General features: G+C 28.6%; 1 protein-coding gene across 2 annotated transcripts in view; it reads left to right on the top strand.

Moving 5' to 3' along the window:
• Window positions 1–25,958, top strand: part of Eip74EF (Ecdysone-induced protein E74) — a 198,970-nt gene that overhangs the window by 599 nt on the left and 172,413 nt on the right. Inside the window, exons 1-2 of one of the 2 annotated variants that reach the window (XM_015327237.2) lie at window positions 20,071–20,212; window positions 20,999–22,515. The exons of the other annotated variant lie outside the window; for it this stretch is intronic. The gene's annotated coding sequence lies outside the window, so the exon portion shown is untranslated. Of the gene's footprint in view, window positions 1–20,070; window positions 20,213–20,998; window positions 22,516–25,958 lie in introns of those variants that run through there. 2 annotated transcript variants of the gene reach the window in all.

The following is a 25,958-nucleotide window of genomic DNA, read 5'->3' as shown; positions in this document are numbered from 1 at the left end:
CACGCGTTCATGTGCGTGGATATTTGTGTGCGTGTGTTTGTTCGTTACGTACCAAGGGGCAGTGGATAATGTTACCAGAAGGTGGATCGACTTCGAGAGAAACAGAGAAAGAGAGGAAGTTAGGGTACTAACCGTCTACGCCTTATGATATTGGGTTTCCCTTACGGTTTCTTAGATTCGCCGTTTGGAATTTATTTCGAGCGGAAAACGCGTGCTCTTCTGGAGGGAAAAAAGAAAAAAAAACAGAAAGAGAGAGAGAGAGAGAGAGAGAGAGAGAGAGAGGAGAAAAAAGGAAAGGAGTTTGTAAGTTTCGCAAGAGAATTTTTTACGAGAATTCGGTGAAATCGTGTGAGGGATAAAACGGGTGGAGAGAGGGGTAGGAGGAGGTGGAGGAGGAGGAGGAGGAGGAGGAGGAGTAGAGAAAGAAAGAAAGAGAGAGAGAGAAAGAGAGAGAAAGAGAGAGAGGAGAGAGGGATCGTTGACCCTGTGAAATTGCGAGACTAGGACGCGTCGTTGCATCAAGTATTGCAATTAATATAAGAATAATAATAATAATAATAACGATAAACAGTTTTATTTTTGTTAACGTTCACATTTTGTTCAAGTCTTTTGTAGAAACACAAAATTTGTCAGAGAAAATTTGAAAGATTTCCCGCCAATTCTGTAGCTTCAACGTTAGTTAATCGAATTAGTATGGATCACCACGTGATATCGGAATTATTGATAGGAAAAAATAAAAGGGAGGATGGTATCAATTTAAATATCATACACATCAAATTACTCTCATTTTCGTTCGTTTCTTAGATTTTTTTTTTTCTCTTATTCTTCTCTCTCGAATTTGTGTTTGTTTTTATTCACTTCTCTCTCTCTCTCTCTCTCTCTTTCTTTAGTTCTCCCTTTTCTCTGTTTTTGTTTTTGTTTTTGTTTTTTTTTTTGGTTTAAGGAAGTTCTTCTGTATCTAGGAAAAAATTGGTGTTTACCGATTTCTTTCGTAATATGGATGGTAATGCACACGAGAAAAGACGCAGCTCGTACTGACGTCGATGACGTACCATGCACGAGAGAAAGTCCCGTCGAAATTAAAGCACTTTTACGTTCGTCCAAGTAGAAAGAGAGAGAGAAGAGAGAGAGAGAGAGAGAGAGAGAGAGAGAGAGAGAAAAGGAAGAGAGATAGTTGGATAGATAGAATTTCATCGAGTTTGTTTTTCCATACAGTTAAATCGAATATATTAAACTTTCCGTATGGGGAATTTCAAATACGTATTTCGTAACGTGCATTTCAATTAAAACATTTTTACATGTATAAACTTGTTACCAATTATTCGAATAAAATAAACGTAAAGAGAGAGACAAGAAGAGAGAGAGAGAGAGAGAGAGAGAGAGAGAGAGAGAGAGTATCTCGTTTATAATAAAATTCCACAGATTTATATTTCGTAATCAACAAACGTACATTGTATTTTTTAATTTTTTCATTTTAAATTGATATAAATACATAAAATTATTTTGCGGAAATAAAAATAATAGAGAATCTCGTTTATAAATGATCATTTCGATATATATATATATATATATATATATATATATATATATATATATATATATATTATTTCGTGTAATGCTGTTTTAAATAAAATACAAAAAGTTTTCTCTCTCTCTCTCTCTCTCTCTCTCTCTCGTATAAATTTCAAACAAATTTAAAATAACATAAATAAAATATATATGTTGAATGTTTTTTTTTTTTATTAAATCGTAAGATTTTCTTTCATAGAATATATTAAAATGGAAATATTTTCATATTTTCATTTCGCGAGTTTGCGTAATTTTTAATATCCGAGGTAAAAGGAATGAAAGATATAAAATAAAAAAAAAAAAAAATATTATAGATTTTATTATACTCGAGAATTAAAATACATTACAATAACAAATGTTAAACAATATATATACATATATATATAGAAAATATGAAAAGAAAAATTATGATTTAATTTTTGTTAAATCGTACGCACGATTTTTCGTATTCAACGTTCCTAATAAAAAAAAAAAAATAAAAATCATATGGGAAATTTTCGAATGTGTTTTAGTTTCCTGATAAAATTAAAATAAAATAAATAGTTTAGTGGGAGTGCAGAATGAAGGAATGAAAGAAGGAATGAAGGAAGGAAGGAAGGAAGGAAGGAAGGGAGGGAAATGTGTGAGGAAAGGGTAGGAAGGGTAAGAAGAGAGTGTTTAAGAAGGGTAAGAGGAGAGGTTTTTCCACGTTATCGGATAAAAGGTGCCGCGAGAGGTTGTCGGTTAGGGTTATTGAGCATTGTTGGGTCCAGGTTGCGATAGAACGACCGAGTGGGTAATGCTGTACTGTTTGCGCCGTCCCTGCGGGGTCTCTGACCGCCCGTCCGCGCCTCTCAACTTGACTTGCTTCTTGTCCACGTTGTAAGGTCTACCTTAGCCTTATAAACTAAAAAAGTCTTTCTCTTTATTATTATTATTATTATTATGATTATTATTTTTTCCATTTTTTTCTTAAGACAAATATTTCGAACTCTTTTAAAATTAAAATCCCCTTCGTCAACTATTAACGAGATTTTGTGTCAATTTGATTTACCACCTTTTGCAATCAACTTGAGTTATTTTTTTTTATAAAGAGGGAAAGTAATTTTTTAAGGGTAATTATTTTAAATTACAATAATTTATTAAAAAAAATTGATTTATTTAAAATAATTACTTATAAAAGTAATCTTGCATAAAGAACAAAATTTATCTAATAAAATGTATAATTTTAATTCATCTATAAACGTAATTGGTTTTTATTAAAATTAGGAATGTTTTTCATTGATTTGTATGATTGATTTTATGTTTAACTGTTGATAACGTTTGGAAATAATTGATTATCTATGATTATATATTTTTTCTTCTTCTTCTTTTTCTATCGACTTTGTCAAATGTTGTAATTTCTATCGATTTTCGAATCGATCGAGTCAGTTGTTAGGAATTTTTGTAATTTTATTTTGAATATTTTCAATATAAAAAGAAATATGTGTGTGTGAAATGTGCAAGAGAACAAAAACGACGTACGTGTTGGTTGTTTAAATTTTCATCGTTGTAAAAATGTTGCTTGTCTAAGCTTATTTTGTTTCTTTTGCCGACGATTAGATCTGCCAACGTTTTAGAATATCGTTCAGACAATTTTTTGAACAAAAAATTGTTCATCACTCTTTCTCTCTCTCTCTCTGTGTCTCTCTCTCTCTCTTATTTTTTTCCTTGTTTTTTGTTCAAACTGTTTGTAAATGTACGAAAATTTCGAAAGGATTCTCGCTTATGCGAATTGTTTGTATTATTACGTGTTTTATATAAGCGACACGTACTGTTCAAGTATTGTTTCAATTATGTTTCATTGTTTTATTATACCCATTTATTATATTATTGATATTAATTATTTTTAATAAAATTAATTTATAAATGCATTGCATATGTATATGAATAAAAAATAATGGCAATGCATTTATAAATTAATAATATAATATTATAATATAATAATATAATAATATATGTAATATTTTAATATATAATTATATTATATAATATTTTTATATATATTATATATAATAAAATTATTATATAATTATTATTAATTTATAAATGAATAATTAATAAATAATAATATATATATAATTTATTACATTTATTTAATTAATATTCATTAATGATTTGTATTTATTACAATTAATATATTGAAATGAATGATTTGATTTTATAATTAATCGTTGATACGGTTTAACGCAGAAAAGATTATTATATTTCGAAAAAGAGAAAGAGAAAGAGAGAGAGTGGGAAGAAGTGTGAGAGAGAATATAAAGTTAACGAATAACAACAATAATTATATTTAATAATAATAATAATAATAATAATAATAATAATAATAATAATAATAATTTTATTAGCGTTATTAAAATCGTTTACCGAGTTACTCGTACGATTGATTATTTTTCTCTTTTTTAAATTCTTGCATGATCGTTATTAAATATTATCTCTTTTCATATTTATAATCCTCTCACATTTCTCTCTTCGTATCATTTATATTATATTATATACACAAATAAAACTTTGATATAATTATTTATTTATTTATTTTTTTATTTTTTTTTTTTTTATTTATTTCTTTACTCGTACTAATCTCCGAGTGTTACGAAGGAACGTTATTATGATCAGAAACATAAAAGAGAAAGGTGAAAAAATATAAAAATATCTTTCGTTTAATAAATTTATTTTAAACATAAATCTACATTTTTACGCGATTCAGTTAACTTTTTTTTTTTAAAAAAGAAACCACAAAATAATTTTTAATAAAACGATTAAAAAGTTCATAAAGTGTAGTAAATACAATACATAATTACAATTATTAGAAATATTATAAACGATTATTATTAACGAATGAATATATAAATCAAATTAAAAATCAATGATGCCTAACTTAAAGAAAAATAATTTTTTAATCGATTAAAAATTCCTTTTTATTTAATACCAAAAAGATTTTTCTTAATTTGTAAAAAGAAAAAAATTCACAGTTTTATAAACGTGACGTTATAAACGTACGTTTAAAACGTACCCTAGTATGTATACAATAAATAACAAACAATATATATATATATATATATATATATTAAAATAAATTAACACATATATCCCCGCATATTTTAAAAATAGATTACTACAGAGATCATCACCAATTTTATTTATGTTTTTTTTGTTCTCTTCCATTATTTTTTATCTTCCTTTTTCTTTCTTTCTTTCATTTTTGTTCTAAATTTTCTTCTACGTTATTAGAAATAAAAAAGAATCATCTGTTAGCGTGCACTATTACGAGAAGGAGGGGGTGGTGGTGGAGGTGTAGGAGGAGGAGGTGGAGGAGGTCGCGCGAATGAACGAGCAACCGAACGAGCGAGATCATTGATTATCAGGACACGGCCGACCACTCCGTGGACCTTTCTACTTGTCTGATAATTCCCTGCTTTTACTACTACTAGTCGACTTCTATCTATCTCTCTCTCTTTCTTTCTTATTCTCTCGTACTACATAGCCCATACCTTTGGATAAAAAAGGAGTGTGCCAACTCGTGTGTATGTATTTGTGTGTATATATGCATATAACATGTACACATGTACCTGTATGTGTGTTAGTGTGGGCGAAGAAGAAGCGTGGGTGTACGCTTTTCCGATGGGGGGGATGGTAGGTGGGTTGGTAGGAAGGGGGAAAGGACCACGAAGAGGTGGATGATTGCGTGACAACAACAAAACTTTCATGTCCTTTATTCCCTTTCTTTCTTCATTTACTCTCTTTCTTTGGTAGAGTAAAAAGAAAGGGAAGATTTATTATTATTATTATTATTTTTTTTTAATTAAAATAGATTCGTCTTTGATCATTGCAAAAAAAACAAAACGTTTTAATTTTTAATCTATTTTCCTTGTTTTTTTTTTTATTTTTTTGAAAATAATATTTTATTAAATTTAAAATAAAACTTTATTTATAATAAATTAATATATTATTAATAAAACATATATTTAATATTATAATAAAATAAAATGATATTTTATTAAAAGTTTCAATCTAATAAATTAATTATATATATATATATATAAATTATTTAAGAAATTAAAAAACTTACTTTTTTTTTATTTTGGAATATTTTATTCAATAATATACTTAATGCAAGTGGAATTAAGTATGATAGTAATTTAATAAAAATAAAATAGAAAAAAGAAACAGTTTAAATTATTTTAATGAAATATTTGTCGAGGTATATTATCTTAAAAAAAAAATAAATAAGAAAAAAAAATGGACGAAAGGAAATGTTTAGAATACAAGTAGGGATTATAATTAAAGTATTACAAGATGAATGAGATAGAAAAGAGAGAGAGAGAGAGAGAAAGAGAGGAGTAGGAGGAAAGGGGGAGAAGGGATTAGAGTTAAAAGATTTGCAAGATGTAGGTAGAACACGTTGGGTTATATTTTACGGACACCCGGTATTTTGCGGTGTAACGCGCGCACGTGCATCGCGTTGCAGTTCGTCGTCGTAGTTGTAGTAGTCGTTGTGATTGTATACGTGAACGAACCCACACATCTAGGTGGCCGGTGAACCGAGCATTATAGTGCCCTGCAAGAAACGTCGGGCTGGTGCATTGACCGCGGTTGACCACACGTCATCGAATGAGTGACGTCACACGGAGTTTATTGCACGAATGCTACGTCACGCTTCGTTGCCCAGAAGAAGAAGAAGAAGAAGAAGACGAAGACGAAGACGAAGAGGAGGAAGAAGAAGATGAAGAAGAAGAAGACGAATGCTTACAAACCAATCTTAGGATACTCCACCCTAATCTTCTATTATTTTTATTTCATACATTTTTACTTAAAACCACATATTTCTTCATTTTAATTTATTTTTCTGTGTGTGTGTGTGTGTGTGTGTGTGCTCATGACGAATGATCTTTTTTTATCCAACATACTTTTGATTCAGGTGATATCATTTTCTTTTTAATTTATTCATGAGAAAGAGAAAGAGAGAGAGAGAGAGAGAGAGAAGGAGAGAGAGGAGAGAAAATGTGCATGTTAAGATTTACGTGCTTTCTCTTAGTGTCCTATTCTATATCTAAACTAGGTCGAGTAATTAGAAATAAATTATAATATAATTTTTATGTTTTGGATGGGAGGAAGGGAGGGATGGTTGTTGTTGTGTTGTTGTTGTTGTCGTTGTTGCATTGTTATCATTGAGAAATTTTGGTTTTGTTAAATATATTTCATTACGATTAATTGTTAAGTAGAATAACAGTATATATAATAGTTCTGTAAGAGTTTCTAACTGTGATAAATATGAGAGATGATGGAATTGGATGAATGAAATGGATTCATTGTTTATTTTATATTAGATTACAATTTTCTTTAAAATGATACATGCAACTTATTTTGTTTCAATTGCAATCAATCCTTAAGTAGAGTAACAGTAATACTCTTGAAGAGTTTTTAAACTATGATAAATATGATAGATGATAGAAATGATTTCATTTATTGTATATTTAAATAGGATTACAATTTTGTCTGAAAACATACATGAAAACATACAATTAACTTATTTCGTTTATTTGTTTGAATATTTCATTATAATCAGTAATGTTTAACAATGTACATATTATGTTCGAGAGTATTAAGATAAAAAGTAAAACTAGTGTAGAGAATTTTTCCTTATTCTTTATGAAAAGTGATAGAAGAAGGAGAGTGAGAAAAGAAAAATAAGAAGAAAAAGAACAGAATGAAAAGAAAAGAAAAGAAAAGAAAAGAAAAGAAAAAAAAAAAAGAAATAGAGATAGAGAATGTGGAGAGACTTCGATTCATCATGGTCCACCGCGGGCTATGCCCATGAATAAGTTAACGAAGAGGCGTGGGAGGACCAAGATTTTCCTACGACGACTATGCGCGAGAGCGGTCTACCTGCGAGCATAATAGCGTGGTTATACATAGAACCTTAGAAAGAAATAGAAAGAGAAAAAGAGTGAAAGAGAGAGAGAGAGAGAGAGAGAGAACAAAAGAGAAAGATAGACAGGCAAAAAAGAATGAAAGAGTAAGTGAGTAAGTGAGTGAACGAACGAGTGAGAGAAAGAATGAGAAAAAGAGTGTATGTATATGTATATATATATATATATGTGAGAGAATGAGAGAGTAAAAGAGAGAGAGAGAGAGAGAGGTGTATGGCTTATACCTTAGCAAAGCGTAAGTGCCGGGCGAGTTCGTTCCCTCGAACGAGTAAATCAAGTCGCTGGTCCGCGAAGAGCCTTTAATGCTTTACTCTCAAGAGAGAAAGAAAGAGAGAGAGAAAGGGAGAGAAAGGGAGAGAAAGGGATAGGTAGATAGATAGATAGATAGATAGATAGAGAGAGAGAGGAGACACGCTAAGAATGGTCCGACATTTTTATAAAACATCAAACTCTCTCAAACTCCACTCTCTCTTATATATATGTGTGTGTAGGTATATGTATGTGTATATGTTGTATTTTTTCTTTTAATTATTTTTTGTTAAGGGGGAGGAGATTGTATTTTATACACGTTTACGTTTACGTTTAATTCGTTTTATAGTCAATTGTATAGGATTTTAATTTGAATCGGTTATTATAATTTATTCGATATAAGTATTCGATAGAATGATTTTTGTTTTGTTTTTTTTTTGTTTGGTTTCTTATTTTATCCATGGTTTAATTAAATAGGTTTTGAATATTTATCAGTTTATATATATAATATATAATACATTAAATAATAATAAATTAATATAATATAATAATAAATATAATAATAAAAAATATTAAATTAATATATATTACAATATATTGTGTATTATTATATTACAAATAGTCCTTTTTTGAAGTATAAAGATATATATATATATATATATATATAGAAAAATTTCAAACTTTATAAATTGCGTGTAAAATTATTTCCAAATTAATTACAATAAATTCATTAGAAATTAATTAATAATAAAACAATTGAAAGAAACCTACCCAAAAAAAGAGAAACAAAAATCAAATAATACACAATATTGTTATCGAATCAATGAATAAACAAAATTAAAATGTTATTTTAATTCATAACAATTCCAATACAATAAATTATCGATAAAAAATCAAATTAAATAAAACAAAAAAGTAGTAAAAGAAATAGAAAACAAAAGGTTAAAAGAGAAATAAAGTATTGTACGGTTCTACACAGATGAAAAGAAAACTCTTACTTCTACTTGAAGTTGAATAGAAGTAGAGAAGGTAGTACTTACTTGGGTTCTTCGATACAGGAGACCGTTTAAAACGATTGCATCGTATTCTTGTTGGTGTGCAAGGAGGCAGCAAGCACGGAGCTACGAGAAAGTATCCGGCAACTTTCTCCGTTGGGTTTAGTTTGCACCACGGGTCACCAAGCACGGACATTAAGACTGAACGAATGCGCTCGTGTTCTCTTGTCTTTGCCGCGAGCTACGTGCACACCACAACAACAACAACAACAACAACAACAACAACACAACAACAACTAGCATCAAATACTACAAAACTATAACTACGACAAAACTATGAGAGAATCCAATTTGATTTTTACATTCAATGAATGCATAGCACAAATACACATTGATATGATTATATCATATTATATATATCAATATAACTAAAATTATAAGTTACCATATTATAAGTATACTATAATATATATATATATAACTATTATAAAAGTTACTATATTATAAGTATACTATAATATATGTATATAACTCTATTATAAGTTACTATATTATAAGTTACCATATTATAAGTATACTATAATATATAACTTATATTATAAATTACTATATTATAAGAGTATACTATAATATACTATAATTATATATATATTATAACACATAAGTGTTTGTGAATGTATATGCATATTTTTGCATTTATACAAATTATCATTTACAACAAAAACACGCAACACATATTGATATATATATATATATATATATATATATATATATATATATATATATATATATATATATATAAACGTTTATGAATATATAGTCATATTTTTTGAGTTTATAATACAAATTATCATTTTACTTTACTACGACGTTTATATGTATATCTATATGTTTATATATGTGTTCGAATGAGTATTAATTCAAGTAGCAATCACATAAATCGTATTCGTGTTTTGTATTTGTAGATATAAAGATGTAATTTAACAGGCAGGGCCAAACGATAAACATCTTGGAACTGGATTCGATAGAAATGAAACTAAACTAAACTAAACTAAACTAAACTAAAGGAAATGTGAAAGAATGAAAGAAACAAGTCGGACTCGTGCCAAGAATTTTAATATACCGTGCGAATTCAAGGCAGTATGGTGTTATCCTCGTTTTATCGGAAGGGAAAGTTTTTTTTTTTTTCTTCTTCTTCTTCTTCTTCTTCTTCTTCTTTTTATTCTTTGTCTTTTCTTTTAATTATTATTATCTTAGTTTAAAGAAGGAAGGAAGGAAGGAAGGAAGAAGAAGAAGTTTAATGTAATGTTATTTGTAATAAATATGATTAACAAAACTAAAAATTGTTTGGATGTGAATGCCAAAAGCGAAGTTTAGTGTGGCCTAAAAATACAAAATACGAAAGTGAAGTGCGAATTGGTTGGATAAGAGACAAATGTTTCAAGTGCCAAATAATAATAATTTTATAATAATTTTTCAGATAAATTTTTATCTCATTAATTATAATTAATACTAAATGTTTTACTATTTTAATCATTTAACGCGTGGTAAAAATAAATTATTTCATTAATTTCATAAATTAACGTGTGTGGTAAAATTACGTGATAAAATTTGAAAAACATTAATTTTACAATTTCAATGATAATACAACAAATAATATAACAATTAATTGAATTATTTTACTATTCGTGTCACTGTCATCGTTATCGGTATAAATGTTACAAAAAAAAAAAAAAAGAAAAAGATAAACAAAACTAGGATCTATAGATAATATTTAATTACTAATTTAATTATTATTAGTTTGAAACGATAATTGTAGATATTGATTAAATATTGCCTTGTATTGTAGAAAATGGTTTATCTCTCTCTCTCTCTCTCTCTCTCTTTTTCTCTTTTTCTCTATTTCTCTCTCTCTCTCTTTTTCTCTATTTCTCTCTTACTCATTCGTGTTGATTATCGAAGCACTCGAGCGAGCATTAGGCAATCGTCATAGCTGCTGACTTTAACATTGGCCCAAATATTGGCCACTAGCCCCGTCACTAGATACATTAAAAGGTTAAATTGTTGATTGGTGGTAAGAAAGTAGAAGGAAAAACGAAGAAAATAAAAAAATGTGTCGTTGTAATTGCAAATCAGATGAGATTATTATTTAATAAATGAATAATCATAACTACACGGAATATTATCTACGGATATTAGTGTAATTAATAATGTAAATTCTATACTAATTATAATAATAATCTTATTCCATTCTTTTTTTTTTTTTTTTTAACCATTTGTGAACGTGTAAACATTGACAATTATACAAAACAAAAATTGATAATTAATTTGTTATTTTAAAATAATTTTTTTCTCTTTTTTTTTTTTTTTAAATTATATTTCACGTAGAAATATATATTTTTTTATTTTATTTTATTTTTTTTTTAAGATTATTTACTTTCTTATTTATCTTTTTATTAAGGATTATTTTATTATTATTTTCTAATTGATAGAAATTAATGTTTTTTTAAATTGACACGTGACAAATGGTGATACGAATATTGTTTTCTTTTCTTTTAATTTTGTCTTCTTCTTCTTTTTATTATTCATATATTTATAAATGAATAAGTATAATTATTATGTTAAATATACATTGACAAGAATATAAGATTAAAATATAAATAATATATAGAAGATGATATATAGAGAAAATATTGCATAGAGAATTTGCAATGATAGATTTTACTGATTTCTCTTATACTTCGTCACCAATGGAAGGTGAAAAGTGAGAGTATGTCCTTAAACGATGGGACCATTTGTCGAGTTTCAAGGAATATTTACTTAAACGGAGAATCGATCATCTTATACACACACACACATATATATATATATATATATAAATATACTAATATCAAGTTATATGTTAGGGTGATACGTACAAATTGCATAATATTTATATTTATTTTTCCAATGTTTTTTTGTTTGTTTCAATACTACATAAATTAATTTTGTAAAATACTTTTGTTTCCATATTTGTTAAAAGAGGGTGAGTTGAAAAGAGCCACGACAACAAAAAAATACAAATTGCATAACAAACATTTAGATTTATTTTACAAATGTTTTTTTCTTATTCTTTTGTTTTTTTTTCAATACTACTTATATACATTAATTTTGAGAAATATTTGTTTTTTCTTCTTCTTTTTTTTTTTTTCGATATTTGTTATAAGATGATAGGTTGAAAAGTCTTGAGTCTAGACAATAAAAAGAAAAAGTACTGGAAAGTTTAATTTGTTGTTTTTTTTTTTTTTTAAATCCATAAAAATACACATCGATAGAAAACAGTTGTATGGTGCTTTTTTTTTCTTTCTTTTTTATTTTTTTTTTTACTTACTTACTTACTCACTTACCCTTCGGATAACTCGAAAGGTTTATTGGAAAAAAAAAAAAAATCTAATCTCGATTTTTCTATTATTTTTCTTTTTTCTTTTTGTTTTTTTTTTCCTCTCTCCAACGTGACTTTTCTTCCCGCGTTAAAAGATAATAATAATAATAGTCACGACTATAGAACGAACTTTAGAACGTTGTATTTTTATCGGACACCCTTGCTATATTTAGATATTCTCGTACGAGGAGACAAAACTGTCTCACGTCTTTACTCCTTTACTACTACTATCGTTTTTTAATCGATCCAAGTGTTTTCATATTTCTTTTCTTTTTTCTCTCTTTTTTTTTTTTTTTTTTTTATACGTACAAATATTCGAACGAATAAGAAAAAAAAAAACAAGAACCACAAGATACGTTTTATGTAAATTATTACAATTACAATATATACTGTCTTTTATTTCATTCATATTTTTATTTCTATATGTTTCATTACGTGTTCGTACATTAAATTTTGTCAATTGGCCAGATAAAACACGAGTAGTATTATAAATAAATTTATGCATTTTTTTTTGTATCTGTGTGTGTGTATCTATGTATGATGTATGTATGCACGTAAGAACGAAGTTTATTATGCACATGCTACTTAACGTTTATTAAATAAATAGAACATTTGTATAAGCTCAAAACTTATCAACCTATCTACGTATATATATAAAGTTTGTTTATTATTTATTTTATTTATTTTATTATTTTATTATATATAAGTACATGAATATTTAAATAACAAAATTTCGACACACGTATATTATAAATTTAAATTAAAAGTAATTGATATATATATATATATATATATATATATATATATATATATATATATATTTAAACACAATATTAATTAAACAAATAATTATATAACTAAATTTATATTCAAATTGATAATTTTATAAATTAATATAAATAATTATACTCTTAAAAATGAAAAATAAAAATCATTTAAAGTTAAATAATCATACAAAATATATAATTACCACTACCTACGTTATAATGTTCACATAGTATGCATCGTATATTCAAACACATTTATATAAAATAAAAAAAAACTAAAATAAATAGATAGATAAAGAATAGGAGAGTGAGAGAATGAGAGAGTGAGAGAGAGAGAGAGAGTGGGGAGAGAAAACACTACACACATATATCAATGCAAAGACAAAGATCAATGCATTGTGTGAAGCCTTATGGATTAGGGGAAGAGGTGAAAGAGGATTTTTTTTTTTTTTTTTTGTTAACCTCGTTAAATTCATTGCGTTCTTCTAACACTTCTCTATCTACTTCAGTAATGGCTCCTACATCCCACGCAATATTCATACACATACAAACATATGCACACACAAATATTTATATACGTTGAATATACATTGAATATATAAAACACGCATAGAACGTAGAATATCACAAAGTTGAAGAAGAGTGAGAAACACACACTCACACACACTCTCTCTCTCTCTCTTTTCTTTCAAGGGAGATGCATTTATTTATACGTTAGAATCCATTACTTCTTCCTGTTGGTGCATCCTGCAATAAGTTTTCGCGTAAGTGATCGTCCCGAGTAGTTGAAGGAGAGGGACGATCATTAAGGAGGTGTAGAAGGAGGGGGAGGACGAGGAGGTGAAGTGGAAGTTACCGAATTTATGACTTGAGAACAAAGCAAAAGAAAGAAAAAAAAAAAAAAGATAGAAATAAAAAAAGATAGAAAGAAAGAAAGAGAGAGAGTGAGTGAGTGAGTGAGTGAGTGAGTGAGTGTGTGCACAGGGCAGTGTAGTGCAGTGCAGTTCAGTGCAGTTCAGTGCAGTGTAGAGTGAAAGTTTATTAAACTTAGTATGAACATGACACGATATATAAGTGTATGCATTTACTCTTTTACATGTTGAATCCAATCTCTCTTTTTCTCTCTCTCTCTTTCTATCTTTCTTGTTTTTTTTCTTTTTTCTTTTTAGGTTCCTTTCTCATATACAGTGATATGCACGCATACAGGTAAATCTCGTTTACACGACAGAGATTTAATGCGAGTGCAAACTATGCTATCAGTTCATACGATTCATTCTTCTTTATTCCGTTTGGTTGGTTGGTTGGTTGGTTAGTTGGATGGTTGGATGGTTGGTTGGTTGGTTGGTTGGTCGCTTTGATGCTTCGTGTCATAAGGAGTGACAGGGGGATGTGAGGTGATAAAAAAGCTTTCTGCGTAACGAGCTTTTGGAAATTTATTGCTCAGCGAATTTAAGTCTTGTTGAAAAAGTATATTTATTAAAGAGAGAGAGAGAGAGAGAGAGAGAGAGAGAGAGAGAGAGAGAGAGAGAAAGTAAAAGAATTTGTTTTACGAAGTTTTACCTTACGAAGAAGACAATTAATTGTTGAAATAAATTCGACTAGAAAAGATGTCATTTTTCTTCACTTCTTGCTTTTCTTTTTTCTTTATTATTATGGGGGGGTGTAATTTTCTTGATTTTCTTTTCAATGGTATGACAAATTTCTTGGTTTTTTTCTTTCTTATTTTCTTTGTATTTTTTTTTTTTATAGTATTGCATCAAGATTATTCTTCAAGGTTTTTAACATAAAAAATATGTATCTTATTTATAAATATTTATTAATGATAGGTATATTAAAGTATTAAAATATTCGTTGACGACGAATTTTGTATCGATTAATCATTATTATATATTAATATTAGAATATTAATTATAATATTAAAATAAAATTATTAAGTATATACTGTGAAAAACATTGAATCAAAAAGAAAAAATATAATATGGCAGATAAATTTTCTTTTCGATTTATTATTGAAATAAAACGTATTAACATATTACCCTAATATGTCAGATGAATATTATTGTTTGATTATTGTTAATTTCGACATTATTTTTGCAAAAGAAAAAACAACAAACATTTACTGAATTATTGAATAATATTTTTCGATAATATTTTAGATTTTGTCTGTGAGTGTAAATTATGTCACGAACGCATAATATATATTTACCTGCTGAGAAATCTTTTCACCTTCTCTTTCTCTCTTTGTGATTGGTGAAAAAGACCTTCGGTTTTAAAAACGCCTCCGGGGCTTGGGTGTCACCATTATTCGAATACTAGAGAATATGGTTTTTTTTTTTTTTTTTTTTTTTTATAGCATCAATATGGTCGCGCTAACTGAGACGAAGGTCAAGGTTACGATTTGGTAAACGGTGATATAAGTGAGACCTCGGTTATGATGATGGTAGGTTGATTGTGATGGTAGTGATGGTAACTTATATTTCGTCCTTTCATTTTTATCTTCACTCGTTAAAGTGTTGCCCATGAGTTTAGTATTTTTTTTTTATTCCTTTTTTTCTTTTTTTTTTATTCGTAGAGATAATAAAATTGACGTATGTTCGATTACCATAATGCTCGAACAATAATATATTAATTATTATATTATATAATTATATTATCAATAATATAATTAATATTATAGTATTTCAATATATATTTATTTATTATTTTAATATATATAATAATATATTATTATATATGTATGTATATATACTGAGTAAATTAGGATAAAAATAAAATTAAATTTTATTACAAAAATATATACAAATAAAAATACAAATATCCCAACACACTGCTACACCCACGCACACATAAATAATACAAACAATATAAATAAAAAAATGACAAAAATAAATCAAACGTAAATAGAAATTCGAACGAATACTTATAAAAACAAAAAAAAGAGAAAAAAAAGAGAAAAAAAAGATAGAAATAGAGCCCCCATTTCCTTCCCTTCTCTTCCCATCCCCCCAGGAAGCGTTCGACGACCTCCTCCTCGTCCTCCACCCCTTTCCAGTTAGGAAGCCGCGGAAAATGCGCGAAAGTCGCGTCTTGAGGCGTGTTACGCGCCTAAACTCGTTATTTCTCTTGGTTATAACAACATGGTTGGTGTCTGGTTGCTTGTATCCGAAGAAAATACTTGCACTTTCGTTAGAAAGTCTTCGAAGTATAAATCGGTTCCACCATCCGTGTCGAAGTTAATCGGAGAAAGAAAGAAAGAAAGGAAGAAAGGAAGAAAGAGAAAGGGGGGTGGTGACGAGGCGGGGGGGGATGGTAGCAGAAGGGGAAGGGGAGGTTGAATTAATACGATAAGGATAGGCGTGAAGTAGTAGAAGAAGAGGAGGAGTGGGGAGGGGGGTAGGAAAGTGTGAACGATGCGCAAACGTGGGGATTAACTTCGTGGAAAGAAGGAAGGAAAATGCATTGGGGAAGGGGGTAGGTGGTGGTGGTGGTGGTGGGTTTGTTGGTTGGTTGGTTGGTTGGTTGGATGGTTGGTTGGTTAGTTGTATGTTGGATTTGTGCAAAAAGGGGGAGGTGAAAGAGTTCGAACGTGGATTAACTCGTCTGACCAAACACGGACCACCACTACTTCCTATGCTTTACCCTTAAGCCCTATTTATACATACATGTATGTATGTATGTATGTATATATATTTGTGTGTGTGTATGCATTCTACCTGGTTGTTTAACTATCTCTTTCTATTTTGTAGTATATCTCTTTCTCTATCTTTCTAGTTGTTTCTTTTTCTATTTTTCTCTTTCTCTTTCTCAGAGAAAGAAAGGAAGAAAGAGAGAGAGAGAGAGAGAGAGAGAGAGAGAGAGGTGCGAGAGAACGTCGACCCGAACCCAACGAAGACCGCGAACGTGAGTTCTACCTTTCTCCGAACGATCGATCGTATTTCGTTTTGTATGAGTTTGTGTATGTTTTTGTGTTTGTGTGGATGGGTAGAGAAGTATAGAGGTATTTGTTCTATATATATATAAATATATAATAAATATTGTAATATATTGTTCTTATATTATTTTAATATAATATTTAATATATAATATTAATTTCTTATATAATATTTAATAATATTATATTTAGTAATATTATATTAATTATTATTTAATAATTATTAATATATTATAATATAATTTATTATATAAATAATATAATAATAGTTAAAATAATAATAGTTTAATATTGTTTTTAATTTAATTAAATTACTTATATTATTATTTGAATTAAATTATATTATTTTGTACACGTTAGGTTAACACATTTGTTTTTTTTTTTTTAATATCAATAATACATCAAGTAGTATAATACTAATTAATAATTACACGTGTGTAAACGATATTACATATTATATTTGTCGTATCTTTAAAATAATTATATTCTATACTTATATGTAATTTTTTATTATAACTTTTTTTTCTTTTTCTTTTTTATATATAGATTCAATAAAAGTATGAATGAATATAATATGAATATTATGAATTATAAATATACTATCGATCATATCTTTGTATGAATTTGTATATGTATGTATGTATGTATATATGTATGTATGTATGTGTATATGAAAGAAAAATGACCTGTTAAAAAGTATACTTTGTTCATAATAACAGTCTCATTTTGAAGGTTTCAAGAGGCTTTTGATAACAGTCGTTGATATCGAGAAAGATAAGTTTAATATTACTTTGGAATATGTTAATAGTGCGATAATAATAGATAACGTGTAGTCATATCGAGCTATGTGTAATTACTATTTTTATTTTCTACGATCTATATGTGTAGAATCTATATATATATGCAGCAGGGTTTAACGTTTCTCGATAAGAATAATTTAGGATGATCTAAAGATTTCATTAGTTTGTGTGTGTGTGTATGTGTGTGTGTTTGAGGGAAGGGGTTTTTCTTTTCTATTTTCTTCCATCAAATCACATGAAAAAGTTAAACTAAAGTTAATCGAAGCTCTTCGTTGTAGAAGAAGAGAGAGAAGGAAGAGATAAATGTGCAAGTGCATTCTTGTATCGTGCATCATTGATGACAAATAAAATGAACGAATTTTTGCAAATTTTTTGTTGCCACTTGTATTTCGAGAATCGATTTGTTTGTTAAATTAAATTTGAACAAGCAAGAATAGGATAATGTAAAATAATAGATATTGTAATATTATTTTTCTATTTTCTTTTTTTTCTCTTTTTTTTATATTTAACCCTTTGAGTACTGAATATTTTTACCTAAAATGTTTTATCGAAAGGGAATAGTTTATTATTAATCATATTCCAATAATAAATTATATTTAATAATTAATATTTTAAATTAATATTAAAAAAACACGTATATATGCGTTCATAGCACTAAAAGGATTAATATTGAATTTTTTGCACAACTAACCAAAAACATTTGTGAAATTTGTTTAAAGAACGGTTTCTTTTTTTTCAGAATTTTTTCTTTTTTTTTTTTTTTTAAAGATATGAGTTTTCTTTCTCTCTCTCTCTCTCTTTCTCTCTCTCTCTCTCTCGTTTTTTTCTGTCTGTCATTCCCTTTTTAATATCTCTCAGTAGGGATATGAAAAAAATATTAGTGGAAAGGAAAAAGCTAGTAAAATACTCTAAGCACGTTTCTCTAGTGCACTCTCCCCAATATTCCATACTAGAAGTTTCATCTTTTAACCATATATATATACATACACATACACACACATATATATATATATAAATAAATATTCATACAAATATACGAACGTGTCACGTATGCCTAGGCTCAGGTATCATTTACAATCTATATGGAAGATATAATAAAAAAAAAAAAAATACTTTATAGAATTTATCTCACATTTCTAATAATTCTATTTTTAGATTATTTTTAAACAGACAAAAAACAAATAACCAAAATAATATTTAATAATAGACAATCAAAATTTTATCTATCTATATCACAGATCACATTCATTTAAATCGATTAAATTTGTTAAATCAAACCAATGAAGAAGCATAAGAAAGAAACCAATGAAAAAAAATATAAAAGAAATTAAAATAAAAAAGAAGAAAAAACCTTAGTTAACATTTTTATCAAAATATTAAATAATTTTCCATAATTAAATCGAATAAAAGAAAAAAGAAAAATCCAAAGTCGCGTGAAAATATTTTCAAAAAAAAAAAAAAAATCGATCATTTTTAATCTACTATCCTAACTATTATAACGCTGTTTTAAAACTATCTTACAATTGAACGTTAACATTGAAACTAATAAAAAAAAAAAAAACAGAAAAAAAAGAACTAGAAAAAGACCGAAATAGATAAAGAAAGAAGGAACAGATAAAAGCGTATTACTACTCACCCGACATTCTCTCCCTCCCTCTCTCTCTCTTTCTCTCACTCTTAACAAAAAGAAAAAAAATAGACAAACACACACACACACAACCCATATATACAGTTATAATATACAAGCATGATTCAATAGACGAGTGAGTACAAGATCGAGAGCTCGCTGCTTGGCGGCCGCTCGAAGATCATCTCGCAAATGTACGCGAGCGCACACGTGCCTATCTATCTCTCTCTTTCTCTCTCTCCCACACTCTCTTAGGATTTTAGAATGTGTGTGTGTGTGTGTGCGTGAGCGAACGAGCGAACGACTACTCGGTGGCCGTGGCTATGGCCTTACGATTCCCCCCTCTTCCCACCCCACCACCCACTTTTGCGACTCACCGAATCCACGACGCGGCGTGTGTAACTCTCCCCCCTTACCTCCCACCCCATCCCAACCCCATGCTTCTTCTATTCCTCCCCTTCCTCCTCCTCCTCCTCTTCCTCCTGCTCCTCCACCTCCTCCTTCTCTTCTTCCTCTTTCTCCTCGTCTTTTCTACCACCCCACTTCACTCTCCCGCTCCTCCTCTCTCTCTTTCTCTCTTGTGCGAACCTCCCTCCACCCACCCCCCAGCCCCCTCTTTCTCGTGTACGCTCATAGACTCCGAGCAGAGACGCCTTGCCGCGCGCCGTTAGGATGGATATGCGCGAACCAGAAAGTGAGAAAGAGAAAGAGAGAAAGATACAGGGAGGGGGATAAAGATAGATGGAGGAGGGAGAGTGGGAGGGTGTCGCGAGTGTGTCTAACCTAGGATAGTGGCGTTTAGTGGCGGCTAGGCTAGGCAAACCGAGACTCGCTGTTCGCGCGTTACGTTCGGTTATTATTCCCTTTTCGTGCTTTGCTTTTTGTTATTTTTTTGGTCATACGTACGTTGGATTTTTACTTCTTAAATTTTTTTTTTCTTTTTTAACTGAAAAAAATAAAACTCAAAGGAGAGAGATAAATAGAGAGAGAGAGAGAGAGAGAGAGAGAGAGAGAGGGTGTGTGTGAGAGAGAGTGATAATATATATATATATATATTTATTTATTTATTTACAATTGTATATACCACGTGTACGTTTTTATACAACATTTGTTTTCTATTCTTTTTATATATAGATATATGTATGTAAATGTGTATACATGTGTTAGATAGCCATATATATATATATAAATTTTGTATCAAATTTCACGGTGGTATAGTGTCGCGCGTTTAGTTTGGTGTGAACTATGAAAAGAGGTTTTAGTGAAGAAGGAGGTGGTGGAGGAGGTGGAATAAAAGGAAGAAAAGGGTGATAGGCAGTGTTGGAAATTTTATTATTATAGAAAAAAATATATAATTACGTTATTATTATTATTTTTTTTTTATATTATTTATGTTTTGTTATTTAGTTTATTTTTTACTTTTCTATTTTGTTCTTTAAAAATTCTATCTTTTTTTTTTAATTTTTTATTTGGTCCTTGTTATATATATATATTTTTTATTTATGATTAGTATAATTAAGGGGTGCATATTTTTAATAATAAGATATACGAGAAAGAATATGTTTTATTTTTTTATTTTTTATTTTTTTATTTTATTCTCTCTCTCTCTCTCTCTCTCTCTATTTCTCAGTTTCTTTTTGTTTTTGTAACGTAACAGTTAAATTATATTATTTTATTTCAATGCGTAGTAACAGGAAGTGACATATAACAGTGAAGGAAGAAAATCGGTGGGACGAAGTGAACGAACACATTATCTGATATATATAATTGTACAACACTATTTAAGTGTCCTATTTGTTTTTCTATTTGTTGAACTATTTCTTTCTCCATTTTCACACATTTGATAATATTTTATTTTATCATTCTTTCTTCTCCCAATTATTACGATACTTTGTAAAACATTTACAACGTATACAAATACAATTAACGAATGAATAATTTGAATCTATCCGAAATTAGTGCATTTATTTCAAATGTGTATATATTTTTATGATACATAAAAACAAAAAACAAAAAAGAACAATGTTTATCAATTACATTTCTCTCTCTATTATTTTTCATAGTTATTAAATCAATTTGATAGATATCGCGAAGAAAGTTATTACGGTACTTAAAAAAAAAATACTTTCGTGTGAATCAGGAAAAAGGACATTTTATTTTCTTTCTCTCTTGTTTTTATTTAAGTAGTTAAGGAACTAGAAAAAAAAGACAAAGATATATATCTATACACATATGTATGTGCGTGTACGTGTACTCGCGAGTGTTTTTGTGTAAGCAAACCCTTGAAATATAGTGCCTTTTATACCAAGTGTCGTACCGGACAGTTAAAGTGGAAAGAGACCGACAGACAGGTAGACACATACAGACAGACAGAAAGAGATAGAGTTAAAAAAAAAAAGAAAGTAAAAGAGAGAGAGAGAGAGAGAGAGAGAGAGACAAAGAAGAAAGAAGAAAGATTGTGTTAGAGATTTTTTTTGTGTGGACTTGCATCTTGAGATAAAGTGTTGCACCCGACGCTATGCAAGTGCGTTTTAGTAGTGCACTTGAGTTATATCTATGTACACTACGTTTACGATCAAATTTGTAAACAAATTGTGTTGAACATTTTTTGTTTTCTATTACTTCGTATAGAACAAGGGGGGAAAAGAAAGGAAGTAAAAGAAGAATAAGAGGAATAAGAAGAAGAAGAAGAAGAAGAAAAAGAGGAAGTATGAAAGTTGAGAACATTTTCATGATATTATTACAGAAATTATAGATAACTAAAGTGCGTGGAAAATTGCATCGTTTTCATGCTAGGAACGTGTTTGTTTGTTTATCTTTACGAATCGTTACGTTTCTAACGCTTTCAACTAGAAATATACACATAAAGAAAGAGAGAAAAAGAGAAGGAGAGAGAGAGAGAGAGAGAGAGAGAGAGAGAGAGAGAAGAGAAGAGAGAGAAGAGAGAAGGGAGAGACAAACAAACAAATTATTTGAAGAAATCAAGGAAATTTTGTGAGACTTGTTCGATGGTGTTGAGGTGTAGTAAAACTAAAGTTCAAAAATAAGTGTTATAGTTACTATTTTAAGTTATCCAATTGATTTGGTTATATGCATTTTTATTTTTCTTTTATCATCTGTGGAAGAATTATCTAAAAATATTGTTGGTGATCCTCGATAGAAGATATTTGTTTTTGTCACGTTAAGGATTCTTCATATTTTCGTGGTAAGTTTACTACTTAAATTCAACTTATTACTCAAATTTCAATGAAATTTTTATCCTGTTATTTAAAAAAAGGGAAATTTTTCTATTTAATTAAGTTGTGTTTTTTTTAATTATTTATTTATTATTTTTTATATATTTAATTATGCTTAAAATAAATGAAAAACCATAGTTTATATATATATATATATTTCATTTATTTATATATAAATTACAAAGATTCGTACCTTCAACTGTAAACCAATACGTTTGACGTATTTATACGTCCCACCCAGTTAACAGGTTAAACAATAAAAAAACCCATTTTTTTTTATAATAAGTCAATTCAATATTACACCATAAAAAAGGAAAATTTTATTCTATAAATTATTGATATTGGTGATGGTGGAGCAAAAGAAGGGGATTGGGTGACGAGGAAGAAATATAAAAATTAAAATAAAAATAATAAGAGAGAAAAAAGAAAAAAAGGAAGAAACGTCGATTTAACGCGATGGTGATTACCTAATAGAATCCTTTCTTTCTACGAGAGAAAATGAAACTCTCGTTAAGTGGCGAAGGTACGCGAAGCAAAGCAAGCAAGCAAAGCAAGTAAGCAAGTAAGCAAGAGTTAGGTATTTCACTGCCGGTGAAAATAAACGACTCTCTTCTGGCGGTAATCGCATACGATCGAGGAAGTGATCGAGCATTATAGTTCGGTGTACCACAGGGTGTTGACTTACGAAAAAAAAACCTTCTCTCTTAAACTTGTACACTGCGTTAACTTATATTCTTCCTTTATTTATTTATTTATTTATTTAATTTTTTTTTCTTTACCCACACCCTCCCCCCCGCTGGTTTTTTCACAACGTTCACGAACGTTTGATTTTTATTTCTACTTTTCCACCAACTTTTATTTTTATTTTTTACGATCAATTAAAATATTATTATTATTAGTATTGTATTAATATTTAATCGAAGTTAATTATTTGATCGAAGATTTGTGAATAATATATCGAATTAATTCTTATTTTAATTTTATTTTCTGTTTTTATTTATTTATTTTTCATTGATTTTATTTTTCATATTATTTTAACATTATTTTAATTTTATTTCTCAGCTTTTATTTTTAATTTATTTTACTTTATCATATTTTATTTTATTTTATTTTATTTTATTTAAATTTATTCTTTTTATTTTTACTATTTAAATTGGAAATAAATCAATCGTCTATAATTTTTTTTTTTTTTGTAATTTTTGTATTTAATTTAATTTTTGTAAGATGATATCTATTTGATATAAATTTTACGATTAAAATTCATATTATTATTATTTTTTACTTTTATTATAAATTTTGTCATTATTTATTATATTAAAAATATTATAAAATATCAATTAAATATTATCACGTATTATCCATAAATATATCAAAAGTTTAATTATGTTTTTTTTTTAATGAAAACTTGAAACGAATAATTATGAATAAATTTGTTTAATAAAAAAAAACACTCTTTCTACTTTTATCTCTCTCTCTCTCTCTCTCTTTGTAAAATCATTTTTTTTTTTTACTTTTCTGTGATCTCATAAACATCGTAGAACGCATACGGTGCACAGAATAAATGCGTTTCTGTCCGTCTTGCGTACTCGTACAGGCGAAAATAAGACGCACAAACTATATTTTGTACACGTATTTTCAGCCTAGGCTAACCTTCGGACACTGAAATTACATGTTTCTCTTTCTTTCTCTCTCTCTCTCTATCTCTCTCTTTTTCTCATATGTATATATATATACACATATACATACTTCATCAAATCATTTCTTTGGCTTGTAACACCAAATGACCTTTTAATATATTAAACTTTTTCTATTCTTTTGATTACTTTAACTATAAAATTGATCTGTGTTGATTTAATCATTTATTTTACATTTCAAATGTGTTATAATAATATATATATGTATATAAAGAGAGAGAGAGAGAGAGAGAGAGAGAGAGAGGAGAATAAAAATGAATTTAATTCAAATTTTCTCATTTATTGGATAATTATTAAATCAATACGTACATTAATTATATATATATATATATATTGATAGAATAATTATTATATTTAATTAGGATTTAATATTTAAACATATTTAAATGTGTACGTATGGAATTATTTTCTATTTATATCTGAATATACTTTTATAAGTATTACAAAATTAATTAATTTCATTTTTAATCATAAAGAAAAGATATATATATATTTTTTTTTTTCATTAACTAGAGATTTTCATATTTTAATTAACATATGAACACACACATATACGTATCATATATAAATATCAGTAATCTTATACAATTCATTAATTATTAAATAAAAATATAAATATACGCACGAGATGGTTTATGAAAAGTCTTTGATTTAAATACAATCATTAAATTATTAATTATTAATGATATTTTATTATTAATAATTATATTATTAAATATAAAAAGAAAAGTTAAAAAAAAAAAAAAAGAAGAATTGAAAATATTCGCGCGCAAAGTTCTTTCTATATCGTTTGATTCTCCTTCTACCATCACCACTACCACCCCCACCACAACCATCACCACTGGTTCTTTCTTATTCATCGTCGACCGGTTACGTGGCGACCTTCAAAGCGCTCAGGGCCGAGGGCCAAAACTGTCCGTGGTGTGTGTACGTGTATGCGTATATACATATGCATACGTATGCGTTCGTGCGTTTAGTATTACGCTGGTATACGTTCAATAAATATCACGGTGGCGTGTTATAAGGGCCCCGTAGCCTCGCGGCCCATATATACAATTTCGAGTGTCCCTGACAAAAAAAATCATATACTCTTTTTTATTATATATATATATATATATATATATACTTTCTTTTACTCCGACTCTTATTCCTTCTCTTATTCACTCACTCACTCACTAACTCATTTTCAAATAATTTCGATCAGACTTTCAATATCGCATCGAGGAACGAGTTAAGGACGAGTTTTGGGAACCTTGAAGGTGGACACGACTGGTTGGGTAAAAGTAAATGACCTTACGTCGAGAGTATGCTTGGATAAAAAAGTACGAGAAGGAATGGTGGGACACGCATGTTCACTCACACAAATATATATTCACGCAATCACGCATACACACACACACACACGTACACAAATATATATACATAGTATTACACAAACTGTGATATCTTATAACTATAAAAGTGGTATACGTGTGACCTATCCTCACAAGATTGGGTTCTACGAACCCAAATTGGGCCAGGGCCTTGACTCTCGTATAAAATTTTAGCAAAAGAAAAAGAGAGTGTTATAACCGAGGTTCTGCACCAACTCATCCCCCACTCCCCTCTCTTCCTCTCCCTCCCTCCCTCCCTCCCTCCTTCACCTCTTTTTTCGTCATCGTTGTTCCCCCGATTCTTCCCCTTCCATCTTCATCTTTCCCCCTTACCCTCACCCTCAC

This window comes from Polistes dominula, unplaced genomic scaffold, assembly GCF_049000335.1.
Source record: "Polistes dominula isolate Pdom_NZ unplaced genomic scaffold, Pdom_raw_medaka contig_23, whole genome shotgun sequence".
In the NCBI taxonomy this organism is placed as follows: Eukaryota; Metazoa; Arthropoda; class Insecta; order Hymenoptera; family Vespidae; genus Polistes; species Polistes dominula.
Note: the sequence above shows the minus strand (reverse complement) of the source record. Positions and strands in the feature narration are given on the sequence as shown.